Source organism: Lepidothrix coronata, unplaced genomic scaffold, assembly GCF_001604755.1.
Source record: "Lepidothrix coronata isolate B3197 unplaced genomic scaffold, Lepidothrix_coronata-1.0 Scaffold58, whole genome shotgun sequence".
Lineage (NCBI taxonomy): Eukaryota > Metazoa > Chordata > Aves > Passeriformes > Pipridae > Lepidothrix > Lepidothrix coronata.
In genome coordinates, this window is record NW_016690238.1 from 2,245,460 (window position 1) to 2,264,981 (window position 19,522).

A 19,522-nucleotide genomic window follows, 5' to 3' on the forward strand; every position below is an offset into this window, starting at 1 on the left:
ACTCCTAAGTGGAGTGCTTAAGCCTATTCTTTTGTTTTCTGTGAAAGGAGCAGTAAATCCTTTATCCTGCCTGGCTATTTCTGTGTGTGTATTTTCTCATTGTGCTCCAGCTTGTCAGCTGTGTCAAAGCCCGGAAACCTTGGCCTCTGTCGGACTCCAGACTTGGATTTCTCTGTATTTAACAACACTGGCTCCCTTGGACTAACCGTTCTTTTCTCTCCCCTTGGTGTCTTTTTTCTTTTTCTTTTTTTTTTTTTCCCCTAAAAAATACCTGGTTAAAAAAATCCCTAACAAGAGAGAGCAAGCGGAGCAGTCTGTTGGGTTCATCCCTGGGCACAGCCTGCCGGTGCTGGCAAGGAGCCACAGCCGGGGTGTCCTCCTGTCCCCCCATGCCTCTGGGGCACCGGGGCTGCCCCAGGGAATGGGAACCCCCCTGGGTGAGGGAGCTTTCCGGAGATTAGCTTGGGATCGGCGGGTGCCTAATGCTCAGGCAGTGTATCTGCTGAGCACAAAGGCAGGATTTCGGTGCGCGGCAGGATTAGCCGGGAGTGGGGATGGGGGGGGTGGAGGGAGAGGGGGATGTCTGTCTCTGCGCCGGGGCCGTGTGCCAGCTCCGGCTGCTGTGCCCACTCCTGGGAGCAAGCCTGGGGTGTCTCCCTGGGGGGAATCTGGGAGAGTGACCGTCCCCGTGGCTGGAGGGAGGAAGACTGGGCTGTGGCACTGGCGGCTGCAGGAGGGACTGAGGATGGTGGCACGGGTGCTGCAGCCCCCTCCACACCCCCGACAGTGGTGGCAGCAGCCTCGGTAAGCTGCCAAGGAAGGCTTTGCTGGAGATGTCGGAGGCCAGGCTTGACCATAGCCACTGGGCACGTTTTAGGCACAGTAAATCCCAGTTCCCAAAGAGGGAATGGACTAAATGACCCGCCAGCAGCTCCTGGCCACCTGGGAGTTCCAAAAGTATGGTCTGAGCCATACTGGCATGAGCAATTCCAGGCTGGAAGAGTGAGTGGCTTTGTGAATCTTGCACTGTTTCAGCCCAGAACTGATGGCTTGGGCTTTTAGCTTGCTTCCTGGCAGGACTAGGGCTGGGTTCTGTCTGGGCTCCATCTGGAGTGCCCCCCATTCCCCAGGGTCAGTTCCATAAGCTGTGCTGGTGCTCCGTGAACACCATGGCAGCTTCCCACACCAGGCAGCACGGCTGTTTGTGTGAGAACAAAAGAATAAACAATGAAAACTGTGATTAATTACCGCAGCTAATTAGCAGTGTGCTTGGCCTGGGCTAGAACTTGGTAAGGTGCCAAAATCAGAGGAGAAGCCACGGGAGAAACTGTGATCAGAACCTCTTTGGAGAGGGAGCAGGGAAGGGGAGAGGATGCTTTCCCAGCACTTCTTTGCAACATGCCACATAGAGAGCTTGGGCTGGGGAATCACTGCCTGTATACCTCGGAGGGGATGCTATTGCCATCCCCAGCATCATCCTTCCATTTCCTGGTGCTGCCTTTGCTGAGAGATCACTTCCCTCAGCCACAATCAGCATCAGGAGCTGGGTGTTAGACCCTGCTGCGCTCCAGTGCTGCAGCTGTTAATTACCAAACCCTCGTTAGTGTCCGAGGAGTTGTCTTCCCTACGGAAAAGGATCATCCTTGCTCGCCTTCCCCTACACTGTACAGCAGCCTTATTCTTTGCTCTCCATTTTCAAATTAGCTCAAGGACCATGATCAGCAAACAAATTTGCAGCAAGCTCATGGTGCGCTTGGAGATTTGGAAGAATCCTTGGCAAATATTTGCCAGGCTCCGCCGCAAACCCAGTGAATACTTTTCATGACTGAGAGACGCCGAGCGTAGCTGGCAACTTTGGATAGGATGGCAGACCTCAGGTTGGGGATGGCTGCTAAAAAATACTTGAGCTAACAGATATTCTTTAACTTGCTTCCATCCGTCCTTTTCTCTGCCCTCTCGCTGTGCAGCATGGGGATAGCTGAAGACACACTTGACTGCAGCCATAGCAGGATCACATCAGCCCCATTAAAAGGTGGCTGCGCCTAAATGCCATTTGCTCAGCGAGGTCTGAAGTGGTGCCCTTTGGAGTAATTGGGAGATATGGCCCCTTTTCCGAGGACAAGAGAGTCTATTTTTCAAGGCGCCATCACTTTATTATTAATTTGTTAAACACTGCTCAAAACTGTTTGAGAAGCAAAAAAAAGGATGTGAGCTCTGCCTTGGGGACCTCACTGATAAATAAATGTATTAAGTCAAACCTGTGCTGCAGAGGAGAGTGCTGCACTCGAAGGTGAAGGTGGCACCTCCTCCATCAGGACAGGGCCTCGCTTCTCCATCAGTGTTGAAGTCAGGAGGAGTGATTGCAGATCAGCAGGTCAAGGACCTGCTTTCTCTTAGCATTTCCGAGGTGCCAGTGGAACCCCTTGACTTGTGAGCAGTGGAGAGAGCTCCCCTGGCCTTGTGAGACCCCTGGCTGGGCTCATGCAGGTGGGGGGTCCTTCCCTTGTGCATTCATGGCTGTGTGCTTCAGTGTGGGCCTGCTTGCACAGGCAAGCTTGTGCTTTCTCCCTCTCCCCACCAGTGATGCTGGAAGCACAGTAACACCCCCTGGGAACTGCTCCCAAAAATCACCCTGCGCCTGGCAGGAGCCCCTCAGGGGGTGCTGGATCTCCTCAAGCATCCGCACCTTGCGTCCAGATCTAAGCAGATCCCACTGGACTCTTCTTCTTTCCTTGAAGATGGGGAGGAGGGGAAATAAGAGCAACATAGAAAAAATATCAATATATAAAGTTCTGCACTTTCTTAGCTTTCAAGTCAAACTTGCCGTGGGGTTGGGTTTGCTCGGTGTGTGCTCAAAGCCACGAGTTCCAAGCTTGACATCTTCTGTGCCTTCTCATCCACAGCCCCCTGTGCCCGGGAGCCATGAGCTGCCCTCAGCACCCGCAGACCCGCCGGAGCAGCCTCCTGGCCGCAGCCCCCTGGCACTGTTAGGCTTCCCTGCTCCCCTGGAAGGTGCTCATTGCTGACGAGGAGAACCAGCTGCGCCCACGCCCAGCCTCCAGCATCCCTCCCAAGGTAAGGATGTCTGTGAAAAGCAAGGGGTTGGCAAATGCAAGCGAAATCAGGTTTTTTTCTTGTGTCTGTCGCGCCTCCTACCTGCTCCTCTTCCCCTCGTCTGCCCTTCTCTTGCAATTAAAAGGCGATTTTGAAGGTGAGGTAGCTCCTGGTGAAACCTGTTGCTTGCAGGTTGTATCCCGTCTGAATTTGCTCGTAGTTTTAGAAACTCCTGTGCTGCTGCAAGGAGCTGGGCTTGGGTGGGACTGGTGCCTTGTGACTGCCTCTGCTTCCCTGGTGTACTTCTGAGGATAATTGTCTATAATTTGCGTCTTAACGATGCTCTGGAGGCTTCCCAAGCACACACTGCCTTTCCTCCCACTGTAAAAGGCCTTTGGGGTATTTTGGAGGCTTCCTGTGGCGGGGAAGCAAGGGGAGGCTGGAGAATGGTGTTTGGGAGGGGGCTGAGTCCCTGTCCCAGTGAAACACCCTCATCTGCTCCTTGCACTTGGCAACAGGAATTTTTTAAGGTTAAAGAAGTAAAGCTCAGCTTGTGGGGAGTGAGCAGGGGCTGAGGCTGATGCCAGGGCCAACTGCCATCCTCATGCATGCAAAATCAGTATTCATGGCCGAAGAGTGGAAATCGGGTTTAGAAACCAAGAACCTGATTTCTGGGATGACTTTGGGTTTTGAGATTTGAGGGGCCCCTTGCTTCTCGGTGCAAACAGAGGTGTCAGCTGTGTGCAGTAGCATATGAGCATCTCAGCTTCTCTGTGTGCCATCTGCAGTGCAGGGGAGCTGGGGCCTGGAGGGAGGTGAGGATGTCACCAGCCTATTGCATGGTGGGCATGGGCATGAGACTCCTGTCTTGAGAGGTCTATGACAAGGTCACAATGGACCCAGCAAGTTAAAAATGTAAGTCAGAGCTGTGATCTGGCTTGTCCTACTTTCCTTTGGGAGCTCCTTACCTGCAGGTCTGGAGCTGGGATCAGCTGGGATGCTCCAGCTGGGAAGCCGAGGCCAGTTCAGACTGGGAAGGCTGACATCCTTGCTGTAAATACCCAGCCAGCTCTAATCCTCCCGGTAGCTCCATCATTACTGTTTTCCTAAGAGTTATTTGACTCTTTGTGTTGCACTTCTCAGACAAATGGCTTTTAAATAAAACCTCTGCTAACTCGTTAGGCTTCCTGTCCAGGTCACTTCCTGCATGAGTGATTTATAGGGCTGCTTTTAACATTTTATTAACTTTAAATCGCCGGGGCCAGTCAATTGGAGTCTATCCCATTAGCTGTGGTGAGTGGCTGCCCAGGGCATCAGGCTCTCCTGCTGCCTCCCTTGCTTCTGGAGGGGCCTCGATGCTGTGAGACCAACCATGGTGAGAGACAGGAAAGAACAGAAGGAGAATTTAGATAAGGAGGAATAGATCTGGGATGGATAAGTGAATGCATAAGGGTTAAGGAGATAATGGAGCTTGTGATCCTATCTGGGAAGGTGGCTTATCTCCTGCTGTTGGTACCTGATTACTTGGCTGCATCTCCCGCAGCACCTGAGGCAATGGGAGAGGAGCATCAGGGCTTGGTAAGGAGGTGGGTGCTCCAGACCCATCCCAGCAAGGCATCACTGCTGGAGCACCCCTGAGTGCCCACCTGGGCAGGATGTGCCTGTATTAAATAAACCCTGTCTGTGGCTGTGCCAGAGACAGAGTCTTCCTCCTTGCCTAGTGCATGTGCAATTCCCTTTAGCTCCTGGCATCCCATCTGATCCAGCAGGCTGCCTTGTGTCCAGTTCCCTGCCATCTCAAACTCTCCCCTGCAGCTCCTTCCTCCTTGGAGCAGAGTAGAGCCAAGTCCTGCAGCCCTGGCACTATGGTGAGTGGGGCTGAGTGAGCAGAAACGACTCTGGCTGGGAAATCCAAATGAAATGGAGATCGTAAGTGATGTGAGGCTGCAGCAGCAGCTTTGATTATCTCTGGTTTAGTTGCTGCTCTCCCCACCGTGCCCTGTCTTCTTTTCCACCCATGCTCAGAGATGTTATTCTGTGGAGTTTTCCAGCTATTGGTAACAGGAGAAAAAAACCCCTGAACTCTTGCACAGCCAGAGCTAATGAGCTCTCTCTGGAAATAAAAGCATCCTAAGGACAGCCTTGTGATACAGAACATCTCGTTCTCTGTGGCTGCTCCGGCCGCCACCTCTGAGCGATGGCCCAGCACAGGGCTGGTTGGGAGCTGAATGAAGCTGTCACCACCCGTCCTTCCCCCAGCCATCACTCATCTGAGGCATGGATAAAACTTGGGCCATGCTTTGCTCCTCTGGCAGAGCCCTACTGTGAGGACAGGGATTTGTGAACATTTGTCCAACACCCTGATGCAGAGCCTATCTCCTTGTACATGCTTGCAGGACAGTGCAAGGAGGGGTCACATGTCCCCGTGGGGCAGGACCAGCTTTAAGTGGCTTAGAAAGGGATTTGGATAATGCCTTGGCTCCAGTCACTGGCTTGGATGGAGGGGTGTATGGAGGTGGACTCCCTGCAGCCCCATGTGTCTGCAGGGAAAGCAGACCTGCAGTCCCCGAGGGCTGTTGAGGCTGTCAGGCGTATGACCAGGAGGGAATTTGTCTTGCAGCAAAGCCAGCATCTGAAAGCCATTGCTTCTGATGTGCCCATGATTTGCTGAAACCTGTGTCTCCTTTGTCATTTTTCTGTCTGTCTCTGTCTCAAATCCCAGCGCAAAGACAGGGAACTTGCTCGCAGAGACGAGTAGGTTTTTTTTCCCTCCACCTTTAAATATTTATTCTGAGCTCTCAAGATACACGCGCTGTGATCCTGGGAGCCTGCCTGTGTCCTGGCAGCGTCTCCTGCATGGCAGAGCGGGGCTGGCAGCCTTCCCTCTGGGGAACATGGGCAGAGGCCATTCCCGCTCCTGCTGCCCTGTGCAAGAGCTGCTGGGTCCAAGAGGAGTGACATGGGGGGTTCCCCTCTTTCTACACGTCGGCTCACATGGGAACAAAGCCCAAGACCCACTAAAATGTTGTCCAAAGAATGTGTGGGTGTTGTGAGCTGCGTTTTTGGGGCTGAGACAGAGTAAAAAACAGCCTGGTCCATCTGGCGAGCTCCATCACTGGGGTGGCACTTCCCAAATGGCACCCACCCCACTGTCCCCTGCTTGACTTTCCCTGTCCCCAGCAGCATGCAGAGCTGCCACTGGAGGTTTTCCCTTTCCTCCCTGCAGCTTGTCCAGGGCTCTCAAGGTCATGTGGGTAACTGGAGCGATGCTGCCAGCCTTAGCTTTGCAGCCCGAGCTGCTGTGCTGTGCTGTGCTCAGCTGTGGCTTTGGGCCTCCCTCCCTCCCTCCCTCCCTTTCTCTAGTCTTGCTCCGCTTTTCCAAGCCTTTCAGCTGCCGCCACTTGGGTACACGGATTGCATGCAGGAAGAGGAGCCCTGTGCTGCTGGGATGCATGTGCCTGGCATGCTGATGAGGAGCGAGGCTGGTGCTGGGGTGTGGTGGCTCTGCCTGGGATGTGCTGGGCACTGACAGGCTGTGCCAGAGCACGCGCTGCAGGCACTGTCCCATGGGCTCCTGCGGAAGGGGAGGTGGAGTCCCATATGGCTGCAACTGCCACCTTCCAAGCATTTTCCCTGAAAGCTGGTTCTCCCGCAAAGCTGGCTCACTTCTGCCTCTGCTACGGGATAGACCAAGGAGTACGGTGGTGTTAAACTCCAGGCAAAAAAGCCAGGAGATCCTTTCTCAAAGCAGCTCTGCAAGGGATGGGAGGATGTCTGCCTTTCCAGGTGAGCACACTCTGCCTCCAGCCGCCGCAGCCCGAGTGCCCTGCTCAGCAGCTGGCACTCATCAACACAGAGGCTTGTCCCCAATTGCCCCCAGCAGTGCCAGCCACGGGGTCTCCAGGAACTGTAAGGTTGTGGGCACTGACGCAGAAAATCCTTTGCAGAAGCCTAGGATTGGATGGCAGGTGTGGCTCTACCGGGAGATACTTGAAACCAGCACGTAGCCAAAGGCAAGAGGAGGCAGAGGAGACAATAGCTGATGTAGTGGGATTTTTTTTTTTTTTTTTTTTGAGGAGAAATAAATTAGAGCCAACTTACTAGTACAGTGCTGGCACTGAAAAAATGAACTCCAGTAAACTGCAAAGTGTTGAGGTTGGACCACAGTGGTGGTCTCCTGGTCTGGTTTTCCCACACCTGCCTGCCCTCTGCCTGCACCCACCATAGGCTGGCAGCAGCACCAGCCCTCTCAACTCTCACTGAATTTCTGAATGTAACAGCCTCATTAGCAGGAGAGGTTTCCCCAAGATAAGTTACTGCTGCTGTTAGAAGGGCAATTATCTTTCTTTTCTGCTATCACACCTGTAGGCATTGAAGTTGCTGCTCTTACACTGTGTCATGGCTGAGCTCTTGTGCACAGGATGGTACTGCCAGGAGAAAGAAGTTAAATTATAGCAAGGATGTTTTTTGGAAAGAAAAAGAGATTTTTTTTTCATTATGGGTTTGTTCCCTCTTGGTTGTCTCACTGGGTCAGAGCAGCTACGCCCATGCAGAGTGATGCCAGCCCCTGCCTCCCCTTCCTGGCACCTACCTGCACATGGCTTGGTTGGGATGGTGGCTATGAGTGTCTTTTATGGAAGACAGAGGAGCTCTTCTATCTGTGTCACATTCCTACTCTGCCTGTGTCTCTGCCTCCTCTGGTGTCACCCCTTGCCCAGGGCTTCAACACCCCAGGGCTCCCCAGAATAATCCAGTGGGATTGTTCACTGTGCAACATGTCTGCAGTAACAGACAGTGCCAGAAGTGTCTCCTAGGAGTGAAAATCTGCAGCCTGAGACTTGTAGAAAATATTTCTTTGAAATTCAAGCTTATTCGGTCATCGGTCATTTGACCTAACAAAACCCTTTGGCACTCCCTGAGGCATGGGGAAAGCTCCCAGAACACACGTGGGGGATATTTGCAGCTGGATGTTGTAATAACTTAGTAGTGAGTGGTTGGGATAAGTCATATTTCATAAAATCAGCCAGGAAAAAAGATCGGTGATTAATTCTTTTTAATAAACAATGGTGAGCAGTGTGTCTTGGTTTGAGCCAGACTGACTTTTACAGTGATTCATGGATTTTTCCACAGGAAAAATCACCTTTGTGGGGATTGCTGGTGTGCGAGGTGCCTGCTTGGCTTCATGAGTAATTCCCCCCCACTCTGAAAGCACCGGGGTGTGGAAAAACGATGAACTTCTCTGCGGGAGCTGAGAGGGAGGAAGGGTGTGCTTGGCTCTGCCGCTGCAGCCAATGACTGTGTCCTTTCGAAGAGCATCGCAGGACGTGGGAGAGTGGGAATTTCACTGCCAGAAATGCTGAAGGACGTGAATCTCAGGGAAAAAAATGCGTGGAGCTGAGATGTCTGTGCGTGCTGTACGAGGCTGCCTAAGAGAGGTCAGCTGGGACCAGCCAGTGCTCCTTTTTTTTTTTTTTTTTTTTGCAACGTGCTGCAGCACTCCTCCGACAAAGCAAACGCCCAAGGAGGAGCGTGTCCCAGCGTCGTTCATTCCTGGTTAATTTGGTCTTCCTTTATTTCCAGCCCCTCGTGCTGGAAGCTGGCCAGGCTCCGTGGTCCGTCGTGCGGCTGGCATTCACGGGTTTGGGGCGGGAGCGTGCACAGGGGGCGGCAGCGTGCGGCTGGAGGTGTAGTGAGCGTCTGCGTGATGCTGCTTTTTAAAAAAACAGCCGAGGTGGGATGGGGAAATGCCGGGCGAGGCACTAGTCATAGGTGTGAGCAGTGCCTGTGCCTGGGAGGCAGCACTGGGGGCGGCGGTGGCCCTTGCTGCGGCATTAGGGTTGTTTTTTAGTTTGGAGATGAAAGCAAGAAAAAGCTGTAGTTCTGCTGAGACTAAACTTGAAGCTTAATTTGGTTTCTTGATCGGCGTTTTTTTTTTTGACTGTTCTTGGTGAAAAATACAAGTATTTGGCCAAAACTTTGAGTTTCACAGCAAGGAAAGGTGGCACAGTGGCGGGAGAGGCTTGTGTGCAAATGTAGCTGGGAAGGAGTAAGAAACAGCCTGGAGGTTGGTCCAGCATCAGGAAGCAACGGGCAGGCTGACACACCCCTTGTTGCAGTAACACCCCATGGCGGTGTGGCCCTGCCCACCAAATATCCACCCTGATCCCCTGTCCCCAGAGCATCACAGGGACTGCATTCCCAGGCCAGCGTGCCGCTTCCTCCTCGCCCTCCCTCAGCCCTCCCTCCACCGTGGTGCCAATCCCGCATTCATTACGATGCCCATGTACTTCTCTAAGCCCAATATAACTTTGAATTACTGCTCATCTATTCCTCTTGACATCCTCATGCCCATAACTAGGAAGCCTGCATTACCCGTTTGCACATCTGTCAAGCTGCGTGTTCCTCGACCATTTCCAGAGATACATAAAATTGCCCGTGGTTATGACATTATTGACAACCTGCCCCATCTCCTTCCCCCTCCCCGAGCCCAAATGGCTGCCTCGCTTTATGAGGATTGATATTTGGGCAGTAAATATTTTAGAGCCTCATCTGATGAGTGTGTCTGTGTGGGTGAATACATTTGTGGCTGAGGACAGATGTTGCAGCTATCTTCATTGGAAATGCAGGGCCTTGTCTTTCTCCCCCCTGCCTTTGCAGCATCTCTGTCATCTCTCTCCAGCCCCTCAGTGCTGCCTGTTCCCAGTGAGAAGAAGGGAAATTGTAGGGAAAAGCCAAGCAGAGGTTGCCAGGAAGGACTAGAGCTGGCAGAGCTTTGTGAAGGGTGTTTGGCACCAATGGCCCATTCTGCAGCATCCTGCTGCTGGGTTCCCCATGTCCCCCAGTAGCAGGGTTGAATTTCTATGGCAAGGTGTTTTCCTTCCCTGAACCCAGGGAAACCACCAATTCCTGCTGTGCTGGACAAGTAGCTTTTGAAAAAATAAGACGACAAGCATCAACTTGTCTGTGGTTTCCAAAGGATGTATTTTGACTCCTGTTCTGAAAAGCTGCTTCATCTCCCAAAGTTTCAAAATGCACTTCAGTAAATGCCTCTAAAGAGGAAACAACTTGGGAACAGCACAGCCTGGGTGATCTGAACCATTGTTTTATCTTGCTGAGAAAAGCAAAGGAGCCCATTTTCAGTTCCTCAAAATGATTTGCTCTCTTTCCCTTCAATCAGCAAAACAAAGAGTGTTGCCTGATTCCTAGGGAAGAGAAAAAGAAGACTCAGCTCCTGCAGGGTGAGCTGGGGCTGGGCTAGGCTGAGATTTTGGGTGTCACAGCTCTCTTTGGGCTGGATCTAAACTGTGGGTACCAGGATTCTGGGAGCTTTTAACATATGTCTGCACTCTGACTGGGAGTTTTGCTTGTGTTACCAAGCAGAGTTGTCCTTGCACCGAGATCCAAACCTGAGATGGGACTCTGGTCTCTTCCCTGCAGGGAGGAGAACTGCATGGGTCTCTGGCATGAGTCCTCTCCCCACACAGAGTGGTTGGAGCACATGCAAGACAAGTCAGCTGTGCTCTGCGATTTCTTCTTGCCATTTTTCTGCTTGTTTTTCTCTTTGAGCCTGGAGCAACTGCCTCAAAATGTGTAAAAAATCAGCTGCCTGAGGGGCAGTGTTGCAACCGCTCCATCAAAATCCCTTGGGGTCTTTGTCTCGAGAGCAGGAGCTTCCTGGCTCTGAAGTGGGTGCTGCATGCCAGGCTGGGCCCTGCCAGCCAGGGTGAGGTGATGTACCCCGCTGACACATCACCCATCGCCAGCTGTTCCCGGGGTGTGGGTGTCCCCTTCCCCACCCTCTTGGCTTGCCAATAGGGAGCGATGTGTTTAGGGGAAGGAAGTAGGATGGAATATTTCTTGTTGCTGCTACTTGAGGTTTGAAGCAGTTGTGTAGTGCCCAAGGGGGTACGTGGATTTCCACGGGTGCCCTGTGGGTCTTCTTGGTGGCCACTGTGCTGATGAGTGCAGGTGGCTGCTCGTACCATGGAGTCCACTGTCCCTCTTATATCCAATTTGCTCATTCAAGAAGAGATCTGTGTCATCAAGGAGCTGTACAGGATGGCTTTACAAAGGTGCTGGGAGAGTAGGAGGTGTCCAGCTCCAGTTACAAGGGCTTGGTGTCTCCATCTCCAAAAAGCCTGGCTGCAGGAGCCACGTGCCAAGGGGAGGGGTTCAGTGGCCTCGTTGACTCGCCGATGAAGGATGCTGCCCTGGCCCTGGCCAGTCTGCTCTTTTACAGCACTGTAGTATCTATTTATTTATGATTTCTGTGGGTGGTGTTTTGGATGATCTATTGAGCCAGAGTGAGATATTTTGAGGCACAGTGAGATATTTTAAAAACATCTCATCACTCTGGAAATATCCATGGTGCGATAGCTGCATATTAGTCATTCGGAAAGGGAGTGATTTCAATGAAATAAAAAACATTTCATCTTGTCAGAGCATTTTCACTCACTGTCTGCTAGGCAGCTCTTGTCAGTCTTCAGTCTCTGTGGCTGGTTTTACTCTTCTGAGGCAGTGCCTTTTTATTTTCTAACAAGAAGTAAAATAAAACCTATAATGGATATTGGTAGCTCTGAACTCATCAATTGTCAGTAAGAAAGAGCCTCTAAAAAGATGGAATAGACCCTCTTTGCACTGGATTATTTCCAGTGAGATTATTTCTCTCAGGAACTGTCTGCATTTGGAAGGGGAAACTTCTCCTCCAGGTATTGGACGTTGAACAAAAGCCCCTGCCCTCCAAGGTGATTTATCCCCCTGAGAAGTGAGAGTAACTCCAAAACTCTTGTACACCAGCTGGAGATTGGAATTAGGCTCATGGAGAGCAGAAGGAGAGATGGTTTTCTCCTAGGAGGAAAAAAAAAAACCTGTTAGAAAACACAAATGATGAGGCCTCGTCCTGCAAGGGAGAACAGCACAAAGCCGTTCAGCAAATGAAAAGCCAAATGAGCTGTGAAAACCCACCACCACGGTAGGAGAGATTTTCACTCAGAGGAAATCTGCCATACATCACCTAATATTCAGCTTTGCACTGCCATTTGGGAAAACGTTCATCATGTTCCACTGGTCTCTGCTCCACTTTATGTGTATCTATAGCTGGGGTTTCTGCAGCACAGCCCACGCGCCCTGGGGAGGAGGCATTCGGCCGAGATGCTCCCTGTACTTTGATCGTTCTCCATAATCAGGCAAAGAGTAATTGCACTGTGGTTACGCTGTGAGTACTGCACGCTGGTGCTTCGAGGGATGCAACTGCCATTTCCTCACGCAACCAGTAGATAACTGCTTCGATGGCTCAGAACAATCCCTCTGTGGGTAAATCTCTGGTTGGTGTTGATATCCCGAGTTTTCTCAGGGTACGGGGTGCTATGATCCTAGATCGTGATCACAGAACTACAGGATAGTCTGGGTTGGAAGGGACCTCAGAGCTCATCCAGTCCAACCCCCTGCTTTGGGCAGGGACACCTTCCACGAGACCAGGATGCTCAGAGCTCCCTCCAACCTGTCTTGAACACTTCCAGGGATGGGGCATCCGTAGCTTCTCTGGGCAACCTGTGCCGGTGCCTCACTTTCCTCAAGCACATCTAAGGGCACCTCCCTGGTGGGAATGGGCTTGCACACAGCTGTTTTGGAGGGATGTTTCTCTGCTGCTGTGGCTCCCCCTTGGCCATCTCCTTTTGAGTTTGTGAGTCTTAGCTGGGTTTTCTTTGCACCTACTGCCAGTGCTGAGCTCTGGCTGCATCCCTCTGCATGCCCACCCCTCTTCCAGTCATTGCAGCCAGAGAAACTCCAGCCAGGGCTTTCAAATTAGCTGAAGAGCAGGAGAGGGCAGGGAGGAAGCAGCCCTGGGTCCCCCTGGAAGAGTGCCAATGGCATCTCCACATTTAGTGAGCCCTGGTGCCTTGGAGGCTTCTCCCCAGCTCCCCCAGGACAAAAGGGGCATCCTTCCCCACAAATGCAGGAATTGCCAGGATCAGGGTGGTGACTGCCCTGGAACAGGTGCCCATAATCCCACCTTGCTAAAATCTGGGCTTGGCAGTGACGACTTGTAAACTTTACGATTGTTGCCTTTTATTTCTGGCCAAATCAAATGAAAATGGCCAACCAGAGCCGTTTCTTTCCATTAACCTTTTCCCTTTCATGTCCACACTTGACCCAAAATAATATTCTTTTGGTTTGCACTTGGTGCTCCCTTGCTGGACACTAATTCAGTTAGTTCAGTTAATTAATGAACACAAGCTGACCTCTTGCATTTCTTAGCCAGGGGTAGGACTTTGCACCCACGTGGTGAATCCTCTGCTCTCTTCTCCTTGTGGTGTGGCATCCTCTGTGTCCTTTTGCTAGTGGTGAGCATGTCCTCGTCCCGTGCCCCTGAGTCAGCACTATGCTGCTGGCATGCTATTTCAGCTTGGGGAAAAAAAAAAAAAAAGAAGAAAGTTTCAGTATTTAAAGTATTTAAGCAGATGGGAAGCCACAAACTACAGTCGGTGGAAGGAGCGTGTTTCATGACTAACAAAATATGCCAGGTAGGCCGTTCCACTTGAGATATTTTCAGGAATGTAATCACTTTCACACATCTTCATAAATTTGCCAAAGTGTTAGTTTTCCCCCATATGGATCGGGGAGGATGCAGCATGTCATGACTGTTGCATGCATCTTGAATGCTGTGTCTTCATGGTGGATTTTTTTTTTCCCCTTTATTCCCCCCATCCAGGATGTAATTGCAATGAAAGTTTGATTCACTCCTCCCCATAATTACTGTGGGCAGAGGGTCATCCTTGAACATTTTGGTGAGGGAGCTCCTTGGACAAGGCAGGGCAAAGGACGCAGAAGTTAGATCCCTAATGATTCCTCCTAAAAATGACTGGGTTTGGGCTGGAGTGGAGCCAGGGATGCTGTCCCCAGTGGGATACCAGCAGGTGATAAAGGGATGCTCTAAGGGAGCCCCAAAGACTGTATCCTTCCCATTGAGCTCCTCTGAATAGATGCTCCAGCATCGCACTGGGGTAAACAAATGCAAAATATTTTGAAGTCATTCAGTCTCGGCCTTGAATTCTTTCTTTTCTTTCATGGCAAAATTAAATAAAAGCACCAGTTTTCTGCATGTTATTGATCTTTCACTCAAAATCTGGGCCCTTTTCCAGGAAAAATGAGTCCTTTTGTGAACAAAGAGACAGGCACCTTCCCAAAAAAAAGGCAGCTTTCAAATCTAATGTTCTGTGTGTTTGAAATTTCATGTTTCTGATAGGAAAATATCAATTTCACTCAAATTTGCAGAGAAGTGATGTGGCGGGGGGTGTGTGTGTGTGGAAAGATGGCCCTGAATGGATTGATGAGCACTTGAAGGCTAGATTGCCAGAGGGATTTAAAAGCAAAAGGAAAAGCAACCTTGTCACTAATTCTGAGCAGCTTGTGTTTGAATCCAGAGCCAGGCTGTTGGGCTGGAGCTGTCCTTGTCCCCTGGGGACCTGGAGCCTTCATCGTACACCATGCATGTGGCAGGAGGGCTTAGCCCATCTCTCCTGACCAGATCTCAATCTCAGTGGTTTATACACTCTTTTTTTTTTTTTTAACGTTGCTGCTGGAGCCAGATTTTGAACTGGTGTGTGTTGGTCTGTTACCTTGGTTGGGTGCCCCACTGAGAACTGCCTGCCAGTGTCTTAGACAAGCTGGGCTTTGCCAGCAGTGTTTTTACAGGTTAATTTGTCAAATCTCTGTAGCTTGATTATTTGTTGGTGAAGCCCTGGGGAATTGCTTGGGAGGAGATGTGTTACTATGCTCCCTTGGACTGTGCTACCACATGGATGCTCAGCTGTTGGGCAGGCTGCCGAGCTGGTTACCCTAAATACGTGTTCATAGCTCAGCCCATCGCTATGACACCCCCATTATAATGAAGGGGGCTGTGTTCACCTTCAGTCCTGCTGCTGCATCCTTTGATAGCAAGTAAATTGGTTTTATTCATATTTCATCCCTGGGACAGCAGTGATGCTCCATCCTTGCTGTAATGCAGAGGTAATGGAGGCAGCGCTGGCTCAAGGGCATTGTTCTCAGGGCTGTCCATCACAGAAACATGGAATGGTTTATGTTGGAAGGACCTTAAAGACCAACTCTTTTCACTCACCCTACCATGGACAGGGACACCTTCCACTAGACTTGGTTGCTCAGGGCCCCATCCAACCTGGCACCCTGCTCCTTCTCAGCTGCTACATGAAAAGTTTGCTTGGTGCTTGAGCAGAGAATTCCCCCCCCCCGCCCCAGTGGGATTGCTCCCGGGGCTTTGCTCCCCGGCTGCGTGTGTAAGCTTGCTTATCTTTGGAAAGGCACGGCGGCACTGACAAGTGGTGCAGGAGATGGGGGCAGTAGGTGGATCGTTTTTAGCAGCGCGCACGCACGGAGCAGACAGCTTGGGCATGTTCCAAAACACTTCCCACGCCCCCAGGCTGAATTTTAAGAAGCTGGGGCATCTGCACGTTCAAAACGCTCCAGGGTGGGGGGGAGGGGGAAAGAAGGAAAAAAATCCCCAAGGCAGGCAGAGCAGCCAGCGCGTGGAAGGGGCAGGCAGCACCCAAAGGCTGATGTCTTGCTGCAGAAGGGAGTTTGTTGCAAAGGCTGAGCAGCTCCAAGCCGCTCTCTGGAGGGGCAGAGCACAGGTGAGCGTGGAGCCTCGTGGTGCTGACTTGCCTTGCGGCTGCTTGCAGGCTGATCTCGCTCTTGGTTGAGTGGGGGGAATGGGAAGAGGAGCTTGAGTTACCCAGGAATGGTGCCCGGGTGAGTGCCTGTTCCTCCTGTCCATCTGGGGTGGTGCAGCCTCTGAGGAGCTCCCAACCTTTGGGGTCCCCAGAGCCATGCAGTAAGATGGGGGTTAGTGGGGGGATAGAGCTGTCTTCCTTATGGTGATGGGAATGTGCTCATCCTACCTTTAGTGTTTCCAGGGGCTGCCTGGGATCCTGCCCATTGATAGCAGGAGGTGCCCCACTGATTTCTTTCTCTGGGGCAGCCCTGGAACGCAGGACCAGCCTCATCCCCTTCTGCAGCTCCTGGGGAAGCTGAAAAAAGCAGGCAGTGCACAGGGATTGACGCTGGGAACATGCAAGCCCTGAGCTTGTGCTGGATGGCTGAAGGCTATTTCAGCCCTACCCTGGGCTCCCTGGAGCAGGGTGAGATATCCAGCCCAAGAGGGGAACCTGTGAAGGACAGCCTATGTGTACAGTCCAGCAAAATCTTAGATCCTCTGGAGTGATGATCCGGCGTTCATTTCTGAGTCCTGGTGTAGCTTTGGATAAGTAGCTTCGGGCTGTGAAGGTTGGGAGGTTTCGGTGCTGGGTGCCCAGTTTACATGCTGAAAGTAGCCCCGGCTTTTTCTCTTGCTGCTTCCTTGAGATCCAAGGTCTCTGCTCCTGGTGATATGGGCCCTTGGAGGTCTTGCACTGGAGCATCAGGAAGGAATGAGCATAAATCTGGAGAGCCTGAGCTGCCTTCTGCATTCCTCAGATTACTGAGTCAGTCTGTGCTCTGCGATACAGGGATGGGGAACGTGCCCATCTGCATTGAGAGCTGCTGGTGAGGAGGATGCTGGCATGACATCCTGGCAGCCTGAACCCATCCTCGCAGGGTGTCTGGGCTCTGATGGCTCCCTCCCATCTCACTGGGCCAGGCACTGGGGGATGCTCCTCCCGGCGTGTCACGTGCCAGAGGGGCATCGTCCCAGCACTCCGCTGTGCTGCCTCCCGTGCTGCTCAGCACACGGTCACCCTGGCACTGGGCATCTTGCACTGCACCCTTCTGCTCTAACAAAAGCTGGTGGCTTATTTAAATGTGACTTTTGCCTGGTGGCAGCAGCTGGCAGTGAGGAGACTGGGAAACTCGTGAGGAGGAAAAAGTAGAGAAGTCCAGGTGTGGAGAGCTAAATGTCTCCAAGCTCAGAGCTTTTTTCCTTTCATTTTGGGAAGGGAAGACTTCTTGGGAAGCCTCTGCTTTCTAGGCGTCCTTCCAGAAGATGCTGAAGCAGACTCTAAATTATGCACTTTGTAAGTCTCTTGGTACCAGCAGAAGTAGTGCACGCCACTGTGTCTTCATCCACCTGGTAGCCTCGTAGCAGGGAGTGTCCTCTTGGCAATGGATAAGTTTCTGGGGACCTTCTGTCCCTTGCCCCTTGGGTGGGCAGGGCTACCTTTGCACCTCTGGCACCCAAGGGAGGAGAACAAGGCTTTCCTAGCTGTGGTGCTAAACACAAGATGCTCTGCTGTGTGCCCTGGGGCGAGGAGGAGGAGGGGGAGCAGGAAGGCAGACAGTGATGGGGATGGACCCAGGGGGTTTCTGCTAATTAGCGGTGTAACTAGCCATGGCACAGCCTGGCTCCTGGCAGATAATTACCTTGCTGGGTGCAGAAAGACTCGCTGTCCACAGGGACTTAAAAACCTCTCCATTCTTGAACTTATTTGGGAAAGGCAACTCAAAAAGAATAACACGGATATATATTTTAACAGAGCTATTTCTGCCAGGCAGGCAGGCCAATTTGTTACTGAGGTGACACATTTGGTTTTAACTAAAAGAATCAAGTTTTTTTTGGCTTTTTTTTTCCTTTTTCAGTCCTTAGGGCAGGGGGTGGCTAAGCCATGGGAAAACTGGAGAGCTGCATGGCATCAGGCTGGTGGTTCTGGCTTCCTCGCAGACGAGCATTTCTAAGTTCATGGGTGTTTCAGAGAGCAGGGGGAGAAAAATAAATCTGGGAAAGATCCCAGTCTGCTCATTGCAGTTCGGTGGGATTTCCACGGAGCCGGGGTACCTGCCATCCCTGTGCTACCGTGGCTGTACAGACGCTGCCTAAGGGCTGCCCGGAGTCCTGGCCACAAGGCTGGCTGCTCTGCCGCGCTGGGGACGGCCCCCAGCAGCTTCCTCGCAGGTCCCCGCCAGGAGTGCCGGGGCTTTGCCGGGCAGTGCTGTCCCTTGTGTGCTTCTTGTGTCTGACGGGTGGGATCGCTGCCGGCCAAGAAGCATCTGTGCTCTCCTTACACCTCACACTGGGGCCAGGGACCTCATTAGCTGCCTCCATCTCCTCTCTCCTCTGTTTATCTCCAGTTTTTCAAATGTTTGCCGGGTTTCCTTTTTTTTTTTTAAATTTCTTTTCTTTTTCTGGCTTGAAGGGAGAAATGACTGTATGAGTCATGAAGTGCCCTGACAGCTCCCTGTGCACCCTGCCAGGCTCTACCGAAATCGTGGCTGAGGGGGGAGGGCTGCAGTGACTGCCGCCCGCACAGGTCCCATCAGGGGGCACGGGGTGGGGAGTGGGGAACAGGCATCCCAACCTTTTGCCCCTCGTCACCCAATGTCTGGTTCTCCTTGGGAGAATGGGGGCGACATCGTGACACAGGTTGGCAGGAGGGCAGCAGGGTGGGAACAGCTTGGGATCAAAGCCCGGTGTAACCCTGCCTCTCTCCATTGGCTGTAGTGAATTTGGGGCTGTGCTGAGAGCTGGGGGAAAGGCTCTTGGCCACGTGCACGTGCCTTGTATGGAAACAGACTGACGGAGATGACAGGATTGTCAGGCTAGTGGGCTTGTCCCCATTCCAGTGCACCCAGGATGTCTGCTTCCATGTAGAGTAAGGTCCCTGGGTGGTGCTCCCCTGCTGAAGGAGCGCTGCCACTTGGTACCACAGACCAGCAGGGTGCAGGAGATGGTGATTCCTCCTCCTCCTCCACCTCCTCGGTCAGGGCTGCAGGTGCCAAACTGCCTCTCTCCGGCTGCCAGCCCTGTCTTGGCAATCTCAGTCCCCCTTCCTCCACACCCCATCTCCCTTTGGAAAACCAGCAGTAACTCTTAGTCAGTGCTGTCTCATGGATCATTGCCTTGGAAATCCCAGGGAGAAGGGTGCTTGCTCACAGTCCCGTGTGGCCACTGTGATCCTGTGCAGCCCATCGCCACCCTGGCACTGCTCACTGAGAGGGCAGGGCCATCCCAGCCTCTTCCCTGCTGCTCTAGGATGCTCCCAGCATCTTGCTCGTGCTTTTAATAGCTCGAGCCCGTGCTTTCTAGCAGGCTCACCAGCTGACCTGGATACAGCCACGCTGCGTCTGGGCTGAGCTCCCCTGCTCCCTCCTCGTGTTGGGGTGGGCTGGCTTGTTGGTGCCAAGGAGGGGGCCTGTTGCACCCCAGGTTCTTCCTGCAAAGACAGCAGCATCTGTCATCCTGCCCACTCCTGCATCGAGCATTTCCAGTTCAGGCTGGGTAACAGGGATTGCTGCCAGCATGCACCTCTGGATCTCTGCTCTGTGGGGGTCCCTTCTCTTTAGCAGGCGCTTTTTGTCCCAGATGCTGTTCTACAGAGAGGAAACAGGGACAAATTAGCATCCCTGGCATTTCTGGCTTTCCTCCCCTCCTCGCCTGCCTTCCTCCCCTCCCTTCTCTTTTTAAAGAGATTCAGGTCATGCCTGGAATTAGGGCTCCCTGAACTGCAGTGAAACAGCGTTTAAA

The 19,522-nt window shown here is 52.2% G+C and overlaps 1 protein-coding gene across 2 annotated transcripts in view; it reads left to right on the plus strand.

Moving 5' to 3' along the window:
- The first annotated feature begins 2,928 nt into the window (after nucleotides 1–2,928).
- Nucleotides 2,929–19,522, plus strand: part of LINGO1 (leucine rich repeat and Ig domain containing 1) — a 140,133-nt gene continuing 123,539 nt past the window's right edge. Inside the window, exon 1 of one of the 2 annotated variants that reach the window (XM_017817003.1) lies at nucleotides 2,929–3,075. The gene's annotated coding sequence lies outside the window, so the exon portion shown is untranslated. Of the gene's footprint in view, nucleotides 3,076–15,682; nucleotides 15,702–19,522 lie in introns of those variants that run through there. The other variant, XM_017817004.1, reaches the window with a different exon arrangement.